Raw genomic sequence first — 17557 nt, forward strand, 5'->3', positions numbered from 1 at the left:
CACCAAAATTTTTAAAAATGTGCATGGAGTTCTGCTTTAACCAATTCAATTGCTAAACAAAGGCACATTCACAAAATTACATTACAGTGATCAGAATATAAATAATTCTATAATGTGCGGGCCATTTTATAGGAATGCTAGACTTCCACTACACTCCTCACACTTTTCAGCTTATTTTATGAAGAATCCTTTTATTTGACTCTGAAAAACAATATATACTGTACAGCATGTAGCATGGCTGGAAACAAAGACACATATCTGGAAGTGCAGGCTGGGATTATGCAGTACATGTTTCCCTAAACAGAGCACTCCGGAGAGGATAAGGGAACAGGAAAGATAAATTTAGAACACTTAAAATCCATCCATCATCCTGGGCACCGATTTCCTTCTTCAAGGAAACTATCGAAACCAACCAAGATTTCTGCTTCAAGATAATCTACAAATTTCCAACTGTTTAACCGAGAACCAATTACTGGCGCAGACCAACAACTTCATTTCAGTTTACCATTTCAGGCAGATTGGATTGCACACAAATCAATTCGGACTAAATTTGTATGTTGGGATTTTCTGAGCTCTTTTCCATGCCATATTTTAACATTATTTAAGGAAGGATTAAATCTTTTATATTGTACGGAGGAGCTTAAAACATATTTTGAGAAGAAAATTATAAATGTTCCTTTGTAAGTAATACCCTTTACTGCTTCCTAGAAAACTACCCAACTGTCCATATTCTGATGTAAAACTTCAGAAGAGGAAAAAGCATGCGATATATGTAAAATGCTTGCTGGGTGCGTTTGGAAATTTTTGGTGTTTCCTGATGTTTTGCACAATGCATAAATGTCACAGCCGCTGTATTACCTTCTTTTTAGGGGCGGGGGGGGGATGTATTAAAACTGGAACAGACAGAATTCAGAGCAGTTGCCCAGCCAATCAGCTTCTATCTTTCAATTTCAAAGCTTCACTGAACAAACTGAAAAGAGAAACGGATTGGTTACTAGGGCTGCAACCAACAAATCGACTCATTGATAATGAGAATAGTTATCAACTATTCTCATTATGGATTAGTTGGTTGGATCCCTTAGTTCTCGCCTCCATGCTGGGAGGAGGGCACAGCAAGCAGTGGGGGGGAGTGCAGTAGCCAGCTATTTGCTATTGCATTATGAAATGGCCGATAGCAGCCTGGCTATTTCACCAGCCCACTACCTACTGTATTTACATTCAGATGCCGTCTGCAGACTCTTGCCACTGGTAGCTGTCATTCCTCAGTTGAAGCTATTAAAGTGCCATGTGCTTACAATACAATTATAAAAAGAAAACATTTATAAAAAAGTGTGAAAAAAGGTCACTTTTGGTTTCGGCCCGACAAATCCTGCTGCGGGAGGTGCACTGCAGTGTCATTCATTGCAGTGGCACCCCAAATACGCCTCCCACCCACAGTGTGATCGCCCGCAATAATAATAACGCACGGTACTGCAATGCCGTGCATTCCAGTGCAGCACGATTGCAAAAAATTGTGCATGCAGTTTTATTCTGAAGTAAACTTTATGTTTATTTGTGTATTTTATTTTAAATGAAGGATGGTATTTAATGTTTTTTATCTGATTAATCGAAAAAATAAAATCGGCCAACTAATCAATTATGAATACAATCATTAGTTGCAGCCCTAATGGTTACTATGGGTAACTGCTCCAGATTCTGTGTGGTCGTTTGATCTATGGTTAATTCTCTAGGCTTTTGGGGTGTGGAAAATATTCTCACCTCTACTAACTGCCGAATTCTCCGAGCTAGTAGATGGATAATTGCTGGAGAATGCTCTGCCCCCTGTAATCTTGTACTGGACAGGAAGTTCAGGGAAGCTGAGCTGAGAGAGTTGGAGCCAGCTGTCCGGATTCATTAGAGCCGTAAGTTCTTGGCCAATAAATTAAAGAAATACTGTGCAGGGAAATGTATATCTGTTTGATCTGCATTCATCATTGAAAAAAAAAAGTGAAAAAAAAAGTGTGAGCTTTTCATACTACTTTAATAAAAGGACAACTGTACCTTTAGGTCCTTATCTTAAAAACTTTTTTTTTTTAATGCGGATTTCCAATAAAACTTTCAGTCCTCTATTTATTGGGGACCCCTCCATGTAGTAGCATGCCTACTGATAAAGAGTGGGACCCTTGTCTCTTGGTGAACTTGAGTCAAATAAATGAAATAAACAAGTTCTAGATAATGGTTACACTGTAATACCAGAGTTCACCAACAGGCGGTACATCTCTGTCCCAAAAATACCCAGAATCTATGATACAGAGGGCCAACACTCTATTTTACTACATGGAGGAGCCTGAAGAGAATTGGATTTGGAGGAGCCAGCTTTTGATTGTACACATGTACCCTTTTTTTCCTCCCACTCTTCTTTCTACAGCATGCTCCCGAGAAAAACTTTCTGGATAGATCAAAATCTATATTTAGAATATTTTATAAGCACGATCCTCAGCAAAAGGAATATTTCATGTGCACTCCATGCCTTGGAAACGTATACACATGTTGTATGTGAAGAGTCCAATCAATGTATACATTTTTTTGTTGTACATATTAAAGCAACAGATTTAGTGTAACATTTTGGTTTACATATTGAACAGGAGCAGAAATAAAATTAACGTTGTATATAAAGTTATAATTACAAACTGGTCAATTTTATTTCATTTTAAACTGATCTTTTATGTCACATTGCTTATTGTAAAAAAACTGAATATAGGATCCTTCCATGATTTCAGGTTTATAGGGCATTCTGGGTTTCTAATATATCAGCCCAGCAAGAGCTGGCCATGCACGGCCATACCTGCTGGGCTGAACAAGAGGCCGCTTGATTACCCTATTCACGCTAAACCGCGTGGATGGATGAATCTTCCCTACCAGCCGGCCCCTGCAGTTGCCAGAATAACCAAACAGTGACTGCAGCTGATTGGCTGTTGTCACAGTTCAGATGACTTTTTGATTTTTCAAGCAAAGTTTTGTCAAGCCCAGCAGGGCCACCCAGGGCTCAAATGTAGCCTGATTCACAGGGATCGATTGAAATGTAAGCAGAATATTGTCAGCTTTACTAGTAGACTCTTTCATCAATATTCCGTACAGAGCCATAAAAGCTAGGAGACAATGACAGGGTGTGTGTGTGTGTGTGTGGCAGGGGTACAAAATACATCATCTTTACAGCATGAGAGTAAAGAACTGCAGAACTCATGTAGACAATTGAATTCCACATGTTGGTTATAAATGGTAAATATTTAAAATGTATGTTATTCCAAAACGTTTATATTTTTTGGATTTACTTAGAGTAGGGAAGAGTTTACCTGAACCAGGTTAAACGATGCTGCCTGTGTCCCCCTGTGAAGATATCCCTTCACTTTCTGCTCTGAAGACACAACAGGAAATCAGAGAAAATCTCTCCCAAGTAAATGGAGTTGTTGCAGGAACAAATGCCCCCATCATAGGCCTTTCCCTTACCTTTTAGTCAAATGGCAAATAAAAATGTTTGGCTTTCCCCTGAATACCTGTCTCAGCGACTATGGTATGGGTGAATCTTCCCAGCAGGTGCACAGACAGCAATAAAAACATCACAAAGGGCCTAACCTTCCCCACTCTATTCAAAACTAAAACCAAAAATGTGCCTGTATACAAACACTTTAGATATGCAATGTTTACCTTACTTAAAATAAAAACTTGTATTTTTATATATATATATACAGTCCCAACTATAGTGCAAACTAAGGGCTTGTTCACACCATCTCCGGACCAGAGCGTTTTTTGCCCGCAACTGAAATGCATCCCCATGTATTCCTATGGTATTTCTGGGCTCTGTTCACACCAGGGCAGTCAGTTCCAGTGCAGGGGGGAAAATGCTGCATGCACTATTTTTCCTGGTCTGGAACGCACCAAAACTGGACTGCACCTGAAAGCCCATTTTAAGCTAAACAAAATGCACCAGAACACATCAAAAGCACTGCACTGCATATGCAGAAACTCCTCCAGATCTGGTCTGGACATGGTGTGAACAAGCCCTAAACGTGTACAAAAACAATACTGAATCTCTTGGAAATGACTGCAGAGCCCAACTAATTACAGAAATGGTCTTTCATTGGACACGCTCTTGTCTGTCACATACAAATAATCTGTAGCCAATATAATATTGCATTAGACTCCACTAAAGTCAACTCTCTTAGTGTGCTGGTTCAATACTTACTACTACTACTATTCTATGTGTCTTAGCATTCCCCATCACCAGGCAATGTATGACACCACAGAATATGTATGCCAAGCCAAACATTCGATTTACATTCAGATTACAGAGGGTATAATAGCTTTCTGTAGTGTTGAATACTGCTCCTGTCTACAGCAGCCATGTTGTGCGTTTTGTTTTTCTGACACTTCTGATGAGAGGATGTGACATGTGTCAAAGGAAGCACTATAGAGCTCATGTATGAAAAGTGTGCCAACAAGACCAGTTTCATCAGCTCCCAACAGCAGTCATTTCTGCAGGCCTGACTTGAAAATGGAAGATGGACTCTAGTTCTTATAGGCAACAACACATTTCCTGGCTGGCACCCTCTTCATAGACAAGTTCCAATGTGACATCAAATAAACTATCCCAATAATGAGATTAAACTGCTGACATCTGCATACACTCCAGCTTATGAGGTATAACCTGGACCACGGCAGACAAGCAAGTAGCAAAAAAAACAAGCATACCAGAAAGACAGACATTTTAAGGCACAGTCCACCTTCTCAAAAATAACATTAATGAATGCACACATATTATAGTATTAAGGCCTGGGAGGTTTTTACCTTAATGCATTCTCTGCATTAGGGTAAAAACGGACCAGCAGGAACAATGGTAGCACCCGTACAGGGGGCGGGGGAAGATTCCTGTGGGGACCCACTAGAAAACGAGGAATTAACAACTTTTAAAGAAAAACAGCAACAGCCTTCAGCAAAGGTGTGTCTCCTTGTAGGACACATTTAAAAAAAAGGAGGCTTTAATATCACTTTAATGAAAGAAAACAAATGCATTGCAACTGTGATCTTTGGATCATGGGTGCAATGCACAGGCTCCTGCATACTATTCTTCCAGTGTGACTGGGGGACAACACAGAAAATCAGGGACAGAGCGTTGTGACCCTATGGGAGAAAGTGCTCGAACAAGGACTATCATTGCAGCATTCACCAAGGATCATTTTTTTTAAAGCTTCAGATTTAAAAAGATTGGAAAAAAAACTTTGCAATTACATTAACATGTTAAAGATTATGTGAGATTATAGTGGCTGGGTTTAGATTCACTCTAAAGTCTACTTCTATTTTTACAGTCAAAATTGAGATAACCCCCACTATATACAGCATTTGTCATGTGTTCCCATTCATACAGCATCTAAATAATAAAACAAAAATATTTCGTCCCTTTAAGATGCCTCTATTTAGCAGGCCTTTGCGTGCTGCTCCTCTCTCAATTTCAATAACAGGAAACCAAGTGTCCTAACAGAAAGACTTAGGCAGACTCAGCATCTCCTCGGGCCTCACGGTTTTAAAAAAGAACTCCAGGCATATAAAAAAAATTAACCCATGTAGTGGGGCTACCCCTGCACTGCAAGGGTTAAGTGCTCATTTTGTTCTAGCACCCCTTTTTGTTCTAGCACCCCCAAAAGAGGATATACTCACCCGATCCTCGGTCCTACCTGGTGCTAGCCCCGTCCCATCAGCCTCTTCTCTCCTGGGCTCCAGCGGTCTAAGGACTTGTGATGTCGTCATGTTCATTCACCAGCGCTAGATGTGAGGACGCTGAGGGACATTCCACAGCCAGAGCGAAGGGAGAGAGAGAGGTGAGTGGTCACCGCCGTGGGACCAAGGATCGGGTAAGTATATATTTTTTTATTTAGACCCTAGATGAAAATATTATTATACAGGATTTATATAGTGCCAACAGTTTGCGCAGTGTTTTACATTATAAGGAAGACATTACAATCACAATACAAGTCGAGACAAGATGGTGAGGAGGGCCCTGCCCGTGAGGGCTTACAATCTAAAAGGGAGGGGGGAAGGGATACATGAGGAGGTAGCTGAGTGGGGATGAATTGTTTGAGAACCTGATGGTTGAGTGGTTAGGTTGAGGTGGGATAGGCTTCCCTGAAGAGATGAGTCTTAAGGGATAACCTAAAGGCAGTCAGAGTGCGAGATAGACGGACAGGTTGGGGTAAAGAGTTCCAGAGAATGGAAGAGACTCTAGAGAAGTCCTGGAGCATGGGAGGAGTTGACAAGGGAGCAGGAAAGCAGGAGGTTTTGGGAGGAGCGGAGGGTTAGGGCGATAAATAAAATAAGCACTTAACCCTTACAGTGCAGGGGTAGCCCCACCGCAAGGGTTAATGTTTAATAGGCCTGGAGGTCTTCATTAACCCTTTGTTAGGACAGACAGTCCTGCTTAGTTTACAATCGATAAGGAAATCTGGCAGCACAGTACAGACAGGGGTAACTATTTAAAACAAAACTCCCCCAGACAGTGAGAACTAAGCAGGATTTTTCAGTCCTGGAATTAGCAAAAAGATCAGCTAAAAATGGTACGCTGCAACTTTAATTTTTTTTAATGTTATACTATGTGAATGAGAACAAATATAAAGTAGGTGTTATCCCAATTTGGCTGCAAAAATGGAAAAACACTTTACATTTTCTGACAATGGCTGACAAATTCCAGTTCCACAGATCAGTTTGTCTACTGACATCCGTCTGTTGCCAGGATCTCTTTACTGTATATTCACATAAAACCTTCCTTAGACGACAACTAATCAGTTTAAAAACACAACATTTCTTAAGACATTTATATTATGCCTGCGTCCAGCCTTGGTTCTCTAAACGCCCTTAATCAGCCATCAACTGTCAGATATTAAAGTCAATGTATGAACAATCAAAAACACGCTATCTAGAAGATAAGCCTTTTCCAACTTTCACAAAATATAAAACAAATGTTCGATGAAAAAAAAAAAGTGGAAAAAGGGTTGCGATGATAAAGTGTCAATTATTTAGATAAAGTCATTGCCAATTATTACTGGAGCAGTAACATGGCACAGGAGAAGAACAGTCAGTGCCTTTAACTTTTAAATGACAGGTAGATGTCATTATTCAAGGATTCATTCTTCAGGAAGAGGAAAGTTCAAAGACTCTTATAAGCTCAATTGCCTAGAGTTCTTCACAAGTCAAAAATCTAGCATTTAACCATTTGAATACCACCTGCTTTCCCTTCCCGCAGACAGGATGGTTTTGAAGGACAGGTCTATTATTCCTAAGTCACAGGAGAGGCTGGCAAGTTTCTGAAATCTTGCCACACAGTAATTTCATGCATTAAATAAATCTAAGTTATGAAAAGATATTATTTCTGCAGGGGAAGTACAGACACTAGCACCTTTGAATTAAACAAACTGCTGAATAGTTCCAGACAAGATGGGTCAGACCCCAATTTTATCTCTTGCTTGAGCAAGTCAGCTGTTTCATATTCTGCATTTTAGACAAGGATCCAACATTAGTTGTTACTTTTAATTAAAAAGTCTGATTTTTGTGCCTGGGAATACATCAGAGACTTTCACACAATATCAAGGATCCCAGGTTCTCAATGCTCCCATAACTGCCAGTATTCAGTTCTAGATATAAAGTGTACTTGCCAGATCTAGATATACATCTCCCTCTCTCTCTCATTATATATATATATATTCTATATCTCTCTCTATATCTATCTATCTATCTATCTATCTATCTATCTACCTATCTATCTATCTATCTATCGGTATATCTATTTGACAGGTACACTGGTAAACATTGAAGACAGTTGCCAATCTTCCCAGGAGTGGACCTCCCAGCACATTCACTCCAAGGTCAGCCTGTGTAATGCTCAGAGAAATTGCAAAACATCCAATTACGTCTCAGACTCTACAGGCTTCAGTTAGCATATTAAATGTTAAAGTTCATGACGGTACAATTAGACAAAGACTGAACAAGTATGTTTTGTTTTATTTGGAAGGGTTGCCAGGAGAAAGCCTCTTCTCTCTAAAAAGAACATGGCAGCACGGCTTAGGTTTACAAAGTTGCATCTGAACAAACCCACAAGACTTCTGGAACAATGTCCTTTGGACAAACGAGATCAAAGTGGAGATGTATGGCCATGAAGCATGAAAACCAAACACAGCATATCAGGACAAACCCCTCCTACCAACTGTCAACTGCATTGGTGGAGGGGTGATGATTTCGGCTTGTTTTTCATTCTCAGAACCGGGGCACCTGGCAGTCATTGAGTTGACCATGAACTCCTCTGTATACCAAGGTATTCTAGAGTCAAAATGTGAGGCCATTTATCTGACAGCTAAAGCTTGGCTGAAATTGGGTCATGCAACAGGACAGTGATCTCAAGCACACCAGCAAATCTACAACAGAATGGCTAAAACATTAAAGAATTAAGATGTTGCAATGGTTCAGTCAAAGTCCAGACCTCAACTCAACTGAAAAGCCGTGGTGGGACCTCAAGAGAGCTGTGCATAAACAAACGCCCACAAACCTCAATGAACTGATGCAACGTTGTAAAGAGGAGTAGGCCAAAATTCCTCCATAATGATGTGAGCGATAAAGTCATACAGAAAATGATTACTTCAAGTTATTGCTTCTAAAGGTGGTTCTACAAACTATTGAAATCATAAGGCTTCTCCATTTTGGCTTTATGTTTGTAAAATAAATAATTGCACTGTGTAATTTGTCATGTGTTGTTGTTCATCTGAGGTTATATTTTCCGAATTGTAAGACCTGCTAAGACCAGATGATTTTTGTTATGTAAACTAAAAACACAGAGCGCACAGCTCATCCCTATCATGCGTCCCCACGCTCGGCGCACAGATGACTCTCTTCTGGAGTGATAGGCTCAAAATTTGTAGACCCAGCACACGATGATCTTCCAAAGAAATTCAAACTTTATTCCATATGCATCCTTCCTGAGAGCGGTTGTTCTTTGTATAGATGCATGTGGAATAAAGTTTGAATTTCTTTGGAAGATCATAATGTGCTGGTTCTACAGATTTTTATTATAAACTGATACTTAAAACCGTAAAATTCAAAGAGGGTGTACCTTCTTTTTCACACTACTGTATATATCAAACATCATGAATCCAGCGCTTTTCTCACAAACAGATCTTAACACTTAAAACCAGCAGAAAATGATCCACTTAGGGCAAGCAGCTCATACCCAAGACGGTTAAGTATGATTGAGGGGGCTTGCCCCGGAAATGCAACAGCTCAGGTTGAATTCTCTCCCGCCAACTACAACCAGCACATTGGAGGATGCTTGTATTATTGAGGTGCAGGCTTTGAGCTGGTGTATGTTCTATCAGAGAAGCATCTGATTTGTTTGTTTAAAGTGTCACTATATGACTTACTTTATTCTTTACCAGATATTTCTTTTTTTAACATGAGGGCAAGGTGCTTGGTTTCTGCTTCTGTGTGTATTATAATTTTAATATTACACCTTTCATATAAACATCTTCCTTAAACTCCTTAGCAATTAATGAAAACATCTAGAGACAAAATACATAAAGGGTGTGTTCAACTGACTGATGCAAGCACAGGTAATTTTTCTGTTTAATTACACCTAATAATACATTGTACTTCATTCTAAGAACAATGACCATTGTGAACACTGGCAGCGTAAATATCATACCAAGCTGTATACACCCGTGCCACTGCTATAAGCCATGTTTCAGATGTCAGGAAAATATCTGTCTTTAAATAGATGGCACACTTCTTGTCAAAGCCACCTCCACTAGATCAGGAAGAATTTCTTAGGTGGTGTGCATAGGACACAGCATACAAGGCTGTTGCATCAATCATGTGTGACTTGTTCTCATGGCACAAGGGAGGTCATACAGCACGACTAAAGTGTGTGCGCTTCAACCTGGAAAGCGTTTTATCAAAGGAGGAATAGGAACTACATAAAGCTGACAGGTATAACTAGGGCAGAATATTTGATTACAACTATTTTACTTGGGTAACAACAAAGGAAGGGCCTGTTCATATCTGTGTGTTGTGGTAACGCACTGTAAAATATGTGTTTTAACATGTTTTCCCGCAACTGCACAGCAATGCATATACCACAGAGCAGTGTGTTGCACAGCTACTCATCCTGAATAGCACCTCAATGCACTAGCACATCTCAGCGCAAGTGCGTGTGAATGATCTGTGTGCTGCATTAAGTTAATTGTGGCATGTAGCATCTTTGATGCGTTGTGGCCCATTTAAAATGGAATGCACATGCAGCGCAATGTACGGATGTGAACAGGCCCTAAATAACAAGGTTGTTTATTGATTTTCATGAAGAAGTATCTGTATTGCTCATTGCAACCAATTAGATTTTTCTGTGCAGGTTTGAGAATGAAATGAAGAAGAATACTGTTTGCTATAGAGAACAGAATCTTCATTCACCATGGATTTCATTACACACACAAGACAGATGGATCATCCAAGCCCCTATCTCTGAATCTGCCAAAATTCGCTCCATGTGTACCCAGCTTTACCTGGGGCGACCCCATGACCTCACAGCCTGCACCTATAATTTATTTATTACAGGCACAACAATGTATGCAGTGTTTTACATACTATACATGCGCATCAGTCCTTGCACAGAAGAAGCTTACAAAAAAAGGTCCTTACTGCACATGCATACATACTACGGAAGGAGACAAGAGCCAATTATCAAACCAGCATGTCTATGGAGTGTGGGAGGAAACCCACACAAGCACAGGGAGAACATGCAAACTTCATGCAATTGGTGTCCTGGCCCGGATTCAAACTGAGGATGCCAAGCTGAAAGGCAGAAGTGCTAACCGCTAACGCTGGTCATAGCCTGCTAGGTTCTCCTACAAACGTTCATACAAAAAGCCTGGTCAGAACACTGGATAATGCCATCAGAGGCTTGATGAATGTCATTAGAAATTCCGATTAGTTTCAACATTCAATTTTGGAATGAATGGAGTTTCTTGAAGGAAAACCACATTTACTCTTAGAATTTCGTTCTAGGAAATTTTTTCCATCCTGCTCCATCCTTTTTTTTTTTTTTAGTCACTGCGGTCAATAACGATCATCAATGTGAACCTATTAACTATTGGAAAGTTTCAAAAACAAATTTTTTAAACAAATATTTTTAGAACAGAAAATCCCAACATTTAGAGACAAACAGGGTTATTCACAAAAGGGTGAAGTGTTTGGAGAAGGCAGGAGAAGGGAACAATCTAGGACAACATAGCTGAGCTGGAAAAATTCTCCAATTCAGCTCATTTTCCAGCTCAGCTATGTTGTCCTAGGTTACTCACTTCTCCGGCCTTCTCCAAACGCTTCACCCTTTTGTGAATAAACCCTGAAAGTATTATGCAATCAGTGACCACAGCTACCATGGTTGCACTTTGCCTCACCTCATCCAAGGCCTTCTCCTCCCTCTTTTGGCCACCAAATATGATAACCAATCTCAATGACTAAGAGGAAAGTTGGTGGAAGGAGCTGGCAGTTGAGGAGGAAGACAGCAGAGCCTCGTACTAGTGATTGAGGTTTCATTCTATCGTACAACATTCCCTATTTAAGCAATGATTCTCAGTACACACTGCACTTATGCTGCTGACACCTACATGGGAAATTACTGTAAAGGTGGCTATAAACCTGCCGATTATCATACGATAATCGCGGGAAATCCCGCAATCGTACGATAATCGGCAGGTGTATTGTTTTTTGTCTTACCAGCACGTTGGAAAACCAGCTGAAAATCGCAAGATTTTCGGCGGGTTTGTGGCGCGCTCGTAAGAAAAATCACGCACGGGCCGGTGTGCGCAAGCGCACACTGCCCGCTCAGCATTGCAGTCATCAGCAGGGCCGGCTTGCGATGATCGCAAGTACGATCTGCCTGTCCAAGATCTGCCTTTCCACCTGAACAGTGCCTGTATCCAATCAGATTGTTCAGGTATTTTGACAGCCAGTGGGGGCCGACTAGCAAGATACTGAAGCTTGGCCCAGTGGGAGATTCCTCCATCCACACAGTTTAGCGTAGATTGAGGAATCTGTTGCACTTTTTATATGGCCAGCTTTAGACACTGAAGTACAGAGGCAGCTGTAAAGGTGATCAGGAATAAACACACTCCCACCCACCCCAGGTGGTTTCCACGGGTTATAAAGAACACACCAAAATAAAAATAAAACAATTGTTAAATATATCAAAATGTTAAATCATGAAATCAAGTCTGTATAAAAATGACTACATAGCCAGCTTGGCAGAAGAAAACAATATGTTCTGGATTGATGGAAACAAACACTTGGAGAAGATACAAACTCCATGCAGACAGTGTCCTTGGAGGAAATCAGGCAGAGGTCTCCAGTTTGGCAAAGCAAGAGAACTAACTGAGCTGCAGTTTTGATTCCATGTACCTGAGAGTTACTGATGTAATGATGAATAGTTTTACAAGTCTGATTAATTCCAGCCAGGGCAACCGAAAACCAAAAATACTTTAACAAATGTAGACACTTAGTATAAATTCAAAAGGTATGGCATTACATATATTCAAAGAAGAAAAAGATCTTTTATATAAGTTCACTATCTAAGGTATGACTAGAGTTAGGCCCCATTCACACGTAGCGACATACCTTTTGCAGCCGGGATAGCGCGACTTTCGGGGCGACGTACCAGCGACGGTAGCGCGACCTTCCCCGTCGGGCTCCATTAGAAAAAAGAAAAATCGCGCAAAATCCGCCGAAAAAAGGGTCCTGTAGAAACGACTTGCGACAGCAACGAGCGACATGGAGCTGAGACAGCTCCATTGAATATCATTTGCCGGCGACTTCTCGCGATATCGCACAGCAAAAATGCACGATCAATCGCTACATGTGAATGGGGCCTTATAGTTACGTCATTCATCAGTAAAAGTAGCAAAAGGTAATTCTTCAAATCTCACCAACAAGCCGACACAAATGATATAAAAAGACAAACTAACCAGAGGAGGTAAAGATGGTTTATCATACCGAGGATGTATGCTAAAACATCAGGGAGTCCACTAGTCATAGGATCTTACAGATGTAAACAGCCGAGGTGTGTGCCAAAATGTTTTTAAATACATTTGTAGAAATCACCTGTGAGACAATACAGGGAATATTCCACATGGGGTAGAGGACTTCATCATTTCCTATATACAAGAAGTTGTTCCATGACATGTGACCTTGTTCACTAGTTCATTTTATAAAGGAAGTAAGTAATTACACGGCCGGCTGGGAGCTTTACATTCAAGCGATCGAGCATCTCGAGACGCCCGATCGCTTGTATTAGCAGTTATCACTGCCGTTGCCGGTCCCGAGATCCGCTGTGCCCGATGCGGACGGGACCGGCACGGCTCTGTGACAGGAGATCAAAGGGAGCTCAATACGTGATCTCCCTTTGATCTCCTCTCAGTTCCCTAATGCCGGAAGTGATGTATATTACATCACTTCCTGCATTCAGTGTCACTCTCCAGCTACAGAAGCTAATGCGGCAGATCTCTGCTTATCAGATTCTCTGGGGGTCCCTACGTGACATTAGGGGTCTTGGGAGACCCCTGATGTCTTCATAAAGAGGACCTGTCATGCAAATTGGCTGTCACATAGGGGGCCCCCATGTGATAGCAATAAAGATGTGTGAAAAGAAAAAAAAGTAATACAAAAATGAAAGAATCATAAAAAAAAATAAAGAAGCATTAAACTGAAAAAAACATTTTTATAAAAGTCCTCCGCCCCCACATACACGTCGGGTACGCCTACGTGCAAAAACAACGATTGCGCCTATTGTGCCGCACGTTACATATAACCGCGAACGTCGGAGTGTGAGCAATAATTTTAGGGTCATTGATTACTGATAACACCAAACTGATGAGCGTTAAAAGCGTTTTAAGTGTCACCTACGGTTAATTTTCAGTGTGGTCGTTTTTTGCGATTTTGCGGGCGCACGCAATTTTAAGGCATGACATGTTTGGTGTCTATTTACCCGACGTGACCCCGTTTTTTATGTTTCACCAAAAATATGAGTAAGAATAGATGTTTTTTTAACATAACTTAGGGAAACTTTTTTATTTTTTTTAATTTACTGTACTTTTTTAATTATATAAAAATAAGTAAAGAAAGAGAACCTGTAAACAGACAAATAAGGTAGGACTGCAGCCTGAAGGGGATAGATAGTGAAAGAAAAGAGATAAGGGAGGAGGGGAGGAGAGAGAGAGAGAAAGAAAGGCAGCAGAAAGGAGGGAGGGAAAGATAAATATACAAGGAGGGAGGAAAGGGGAGCTATAGAAGGAGGGAGGAAAAAAAGAGATAAAAGGGGGAATGGAACAATATAGGAGTGAGAAAAGTAAATATATAGGACAGAGAAAAGGAGAGATATAGAAGGAGGGAGGAAAGAAAGTGAAAGATGGAGGGAGGGAAGTAAGGAGAAATTAAGGAGGGAGGGAAGTAAGGAGAGATGGAGGGAAGTAAGGAGGGATGAAAGGAGAGTTATAGAAGGAAGGTGGAAGGAAGAGATATAGGAGAATGGGAAGACATGAAGGAGAGAGGGTAGGAAAGATGAATGAGAGATGAAGAAAGAGGGAGGATGGAGATATAGGAGGGGGAAAAGAATGATGGATATAGAAGGAGGGAGGGTGAGATATGGAAGGAGGGAGAGATACAGTAGGAGGCAAGGGGGGAAGGTGAGATATAGGAGGGAGGGAAGGAAGGAGTGAAAAAGAAGGAGAGAGGGAAGAAGAGATATAGAAGGAGAGAGGGAAGAAGAGATATAGGAGGGAGGGAGGGAAGGAGACATATAGGAGGGAGGGAAAATGAGATATAGAAGGAGTGAAGGAAGGAATGAAATAGAAGGAGCGAGGGAAGGATTGATGAAGGAGGGAGAGCAGAGAAAGAAAGTGTGAGCTAAGTCTGGAGGGAAGGAGAGATATAGAAGGAGGTAGGGAAGAAATGAGAGTAAAAGAAGGAGGGAGGGAAGGAGAGTAAAAGAAGGAGGGAGGGAAGGAGAGAAAAAGGAGGAGGGAGGGAAGGAGAGAAAAAGGAGAAAGGAGGGAAGGAGAGAAAACGAGGGAGGGAATGAAGGAGAGAAAACGAGGGAGGGAAGGAAAGATGGAGGGCGAGCAGAGAAAGGAAGTGTGAGCCAAGTCTGGAGGGAAGGAGAGATATAGAAGGTGGTAGGGAAGGAAGGAGAGAAAAAGGAAGGATAGAAAAAGGAAGGAAGGAAGGAAGGAGGGAGGGAAGGAGAGATGGAGGGTGAGCAGAGAAAGGAAGTGTGAGCTAAGTCTGGAAAGAAGGGGGAGGAAAGGAGAGATGGAGGGAATGAGAGAAAGATGTAGGAGGGAGAGCAGAGAAAGGAAGTGTGAGTTAAGTCTGGAGTGAAGGAGAGAGGGAAGGAGAGAGAGCAGAGAAAGGAAGTGTGAAGGGAAGGAGAGAAGTTTCTGTAAACACAGGAAGAGGGGAGGAGATATATACAGAGGCAATGAGGGTCTGTATTGCACACTTTCAATTAATGTACAAGCTCCATCCCCGGTCCAGGACTGTGAATGACACCAGCATCCTCTGCACACACCCGGCCATTCATTGACATGATAAAGTTTACCACAAACAATTGGCGGAGAATTAAGAGGAGCACAGCTCTCTATGAGCCTCAATCCCCCGAATAGTGATTAGGCTCCGGATTTGACTCCTGTGACCCCCGGTGTACTCCTCTCCCCGCCGTGTCTCTCGCTCCCTTCCCCCCTCCAGACGACATTTCTCCATCTACCTCAGTATGACACCAGTCAATGCGAAGCGTAGACCTGCTGTCCACACGCACACACCCCCCTGTTCGGGCACTGTCCATGTCCCTCCGCCGACCTTTCTCTAGGGAGAGCATACCATCAGGGGACTTGTGAGGGGGGGAGCTGTGTGACCCGGGCATAGATAAAAGTGTCCGGCTTACCCTCCAGGTGAAGTGCGGGGTTCCGGGGCGCCGCTCCGGGGGGCTCCTGTGCTCCCAGTAGGGAGTGCGAACACACACACACAGCTGTTGCCGGGATGTCTTGTCTTTCTTTTCCCTTCGTCTCAGCTTGTACTGTCTTTTCTCTAGCAGGAAGGAAGAAGGGAATGAGGCAGGGCTGACGTGAATGGATGCAAAACAGCTCCTCCTAAGCCAGCTCTCCGTGAAAGAGAGACAGAGGGAAAAACAGAAAGAGAGAGAGAGAGAGAAAAGCTCCCACCCAGCAGCCTTCTATCTCTTTTGTTTTCTCACTTCCTCCCCTCCTCCACCAAGTTTTCTTTCTCTCTTTACACTGACTGGGGATTTTTCTTCCTTTGAAACTTGTTAGTTTATTAAAAGCAGAACCTGTTTTGTTTTTTTTCTTCTCTCTTCCTCCTTTCTCTTCCCTCTTCTATGTGACTCCCCCACTCAGCTTTATGTCAGCTGGGTAAAGTTCAGAAGACAAATCATATGTGTATAGAATTTCCACCACCATGAATCTTTGTCTCAGTATGTTTGGTATCTTGTCTCACTGTGAACAGTTTCTTTAAAGTAGAACTGAAACCAATTTTTTTGTTTTAGTTTTGGATGAGTAAGGAGGGGTCGTAACCACTGACATCTGTATCTCATTGGGGAGATTTCCCTTCACTTCCTGTCTGCTAGCCACAACAGGAAGTAAGGGAAATCCCCGGAGGTCAGTAGGGTCGCTGGAACTGGTGTCCCTAATGGAAGATTTCTCATCTATTCCTGTTCTGATGACAACCAGGAATGTGGGATTTTCATTTTCAGGGCTTGTTCACCCTGGCACGGCTGCGTATGTGCGTGTGCCCAGACAGTGTCGAGGTGCTTGTTCACCCCGGCACTGCTGCGTATGTGCGTGTGCCCAGACAGTGCCGATGTGCTTGTTCACCCTGGCACGGCTGCGTATGTGCGTGTGCCCAGACAATGTTGTCAGTTTGCCATGCGAGCTCCTTCAGTTGGCTGTTGGGCTGACTATCTGACAGACTTGATAGGAAGTCCAACAGCCAACAGAAGCATTTCACACGGCAGGCTGACATCGCTGCGGTTAATTGCGAGGCAGTGGCTTAGCATTGTTATTCTGTAACAGGAAGTTCTGTTACTGGCAGGATTTCCAGGTAAGAAATGTAAAAGATTCACAATAAATTATTTCCTTAAAGAAAATGTATACAGCGAGGTATGCTTGCTGCTGAACATATTGAAAATAGATTTTAGGTTTATATATACCGTATTTTGCGGCCCATAACACGCACCTGACCATAAGAGTCGTGTAGTTCCTGACAGCTGAGACAGGTGGCGCTGTGATTACAGTGCCACCTGTCTCAGTGATCACACAGAGCAGATGATCTACAGGCTCTATGGTGAGCTCCTATGCCGTGGTCTCGGGTCCCGGGGTGGGGGGGTAGGGGTGCGGACAGGATCGCTGCTGCTCCTTTCCTACACTTCTAATCAGATCACTTGTATGAAAAAGAGCGGCGGCTCCACACTAAACATTTAGCTCTGCTT

The 17557-nt window shown here is 42.1% G+C and overlaps 1 protein-coding gene across 1 annotated transcript in view; it reads right to left on the reverse strand.

Annotated features, from left to right (window-relative positions):
• ZNF710 (zinc finger protein 710) overlaps positions 1-16016 on the reverse strand; it is a 79828-nt gene extending 63812 nt beyond the window's left edge. Inside the window, exon 1 of the mRNA XM_018571653.1 lies at positions 15998-16016. The gene's annotated coding sequence lies outside the window, so the exon portion shown is untranslated. The remainder of the gene's footprint in view (positions 1-15997) is intronic.
• Positions 16017-17557: the final 1541 nt, after the last annotated feature.

Source organism: Nanorana parkeri, unplaced genomic scaffold, assembly GCF_000935625.1.
Source record: "Nanorana parkeri isolate BGI_ZX_2015 unplaced genomic scaffold, ASM93562v1 scaffold42, whole genome shotgun sequence".
Classification (NCBI taxonomy): domain Eukaryota; kingdom Metazoa; phylum Chordata; class Amphibia; order Anura; family Dicroglossidae; genus Nanorana; species Nanorana parkeri.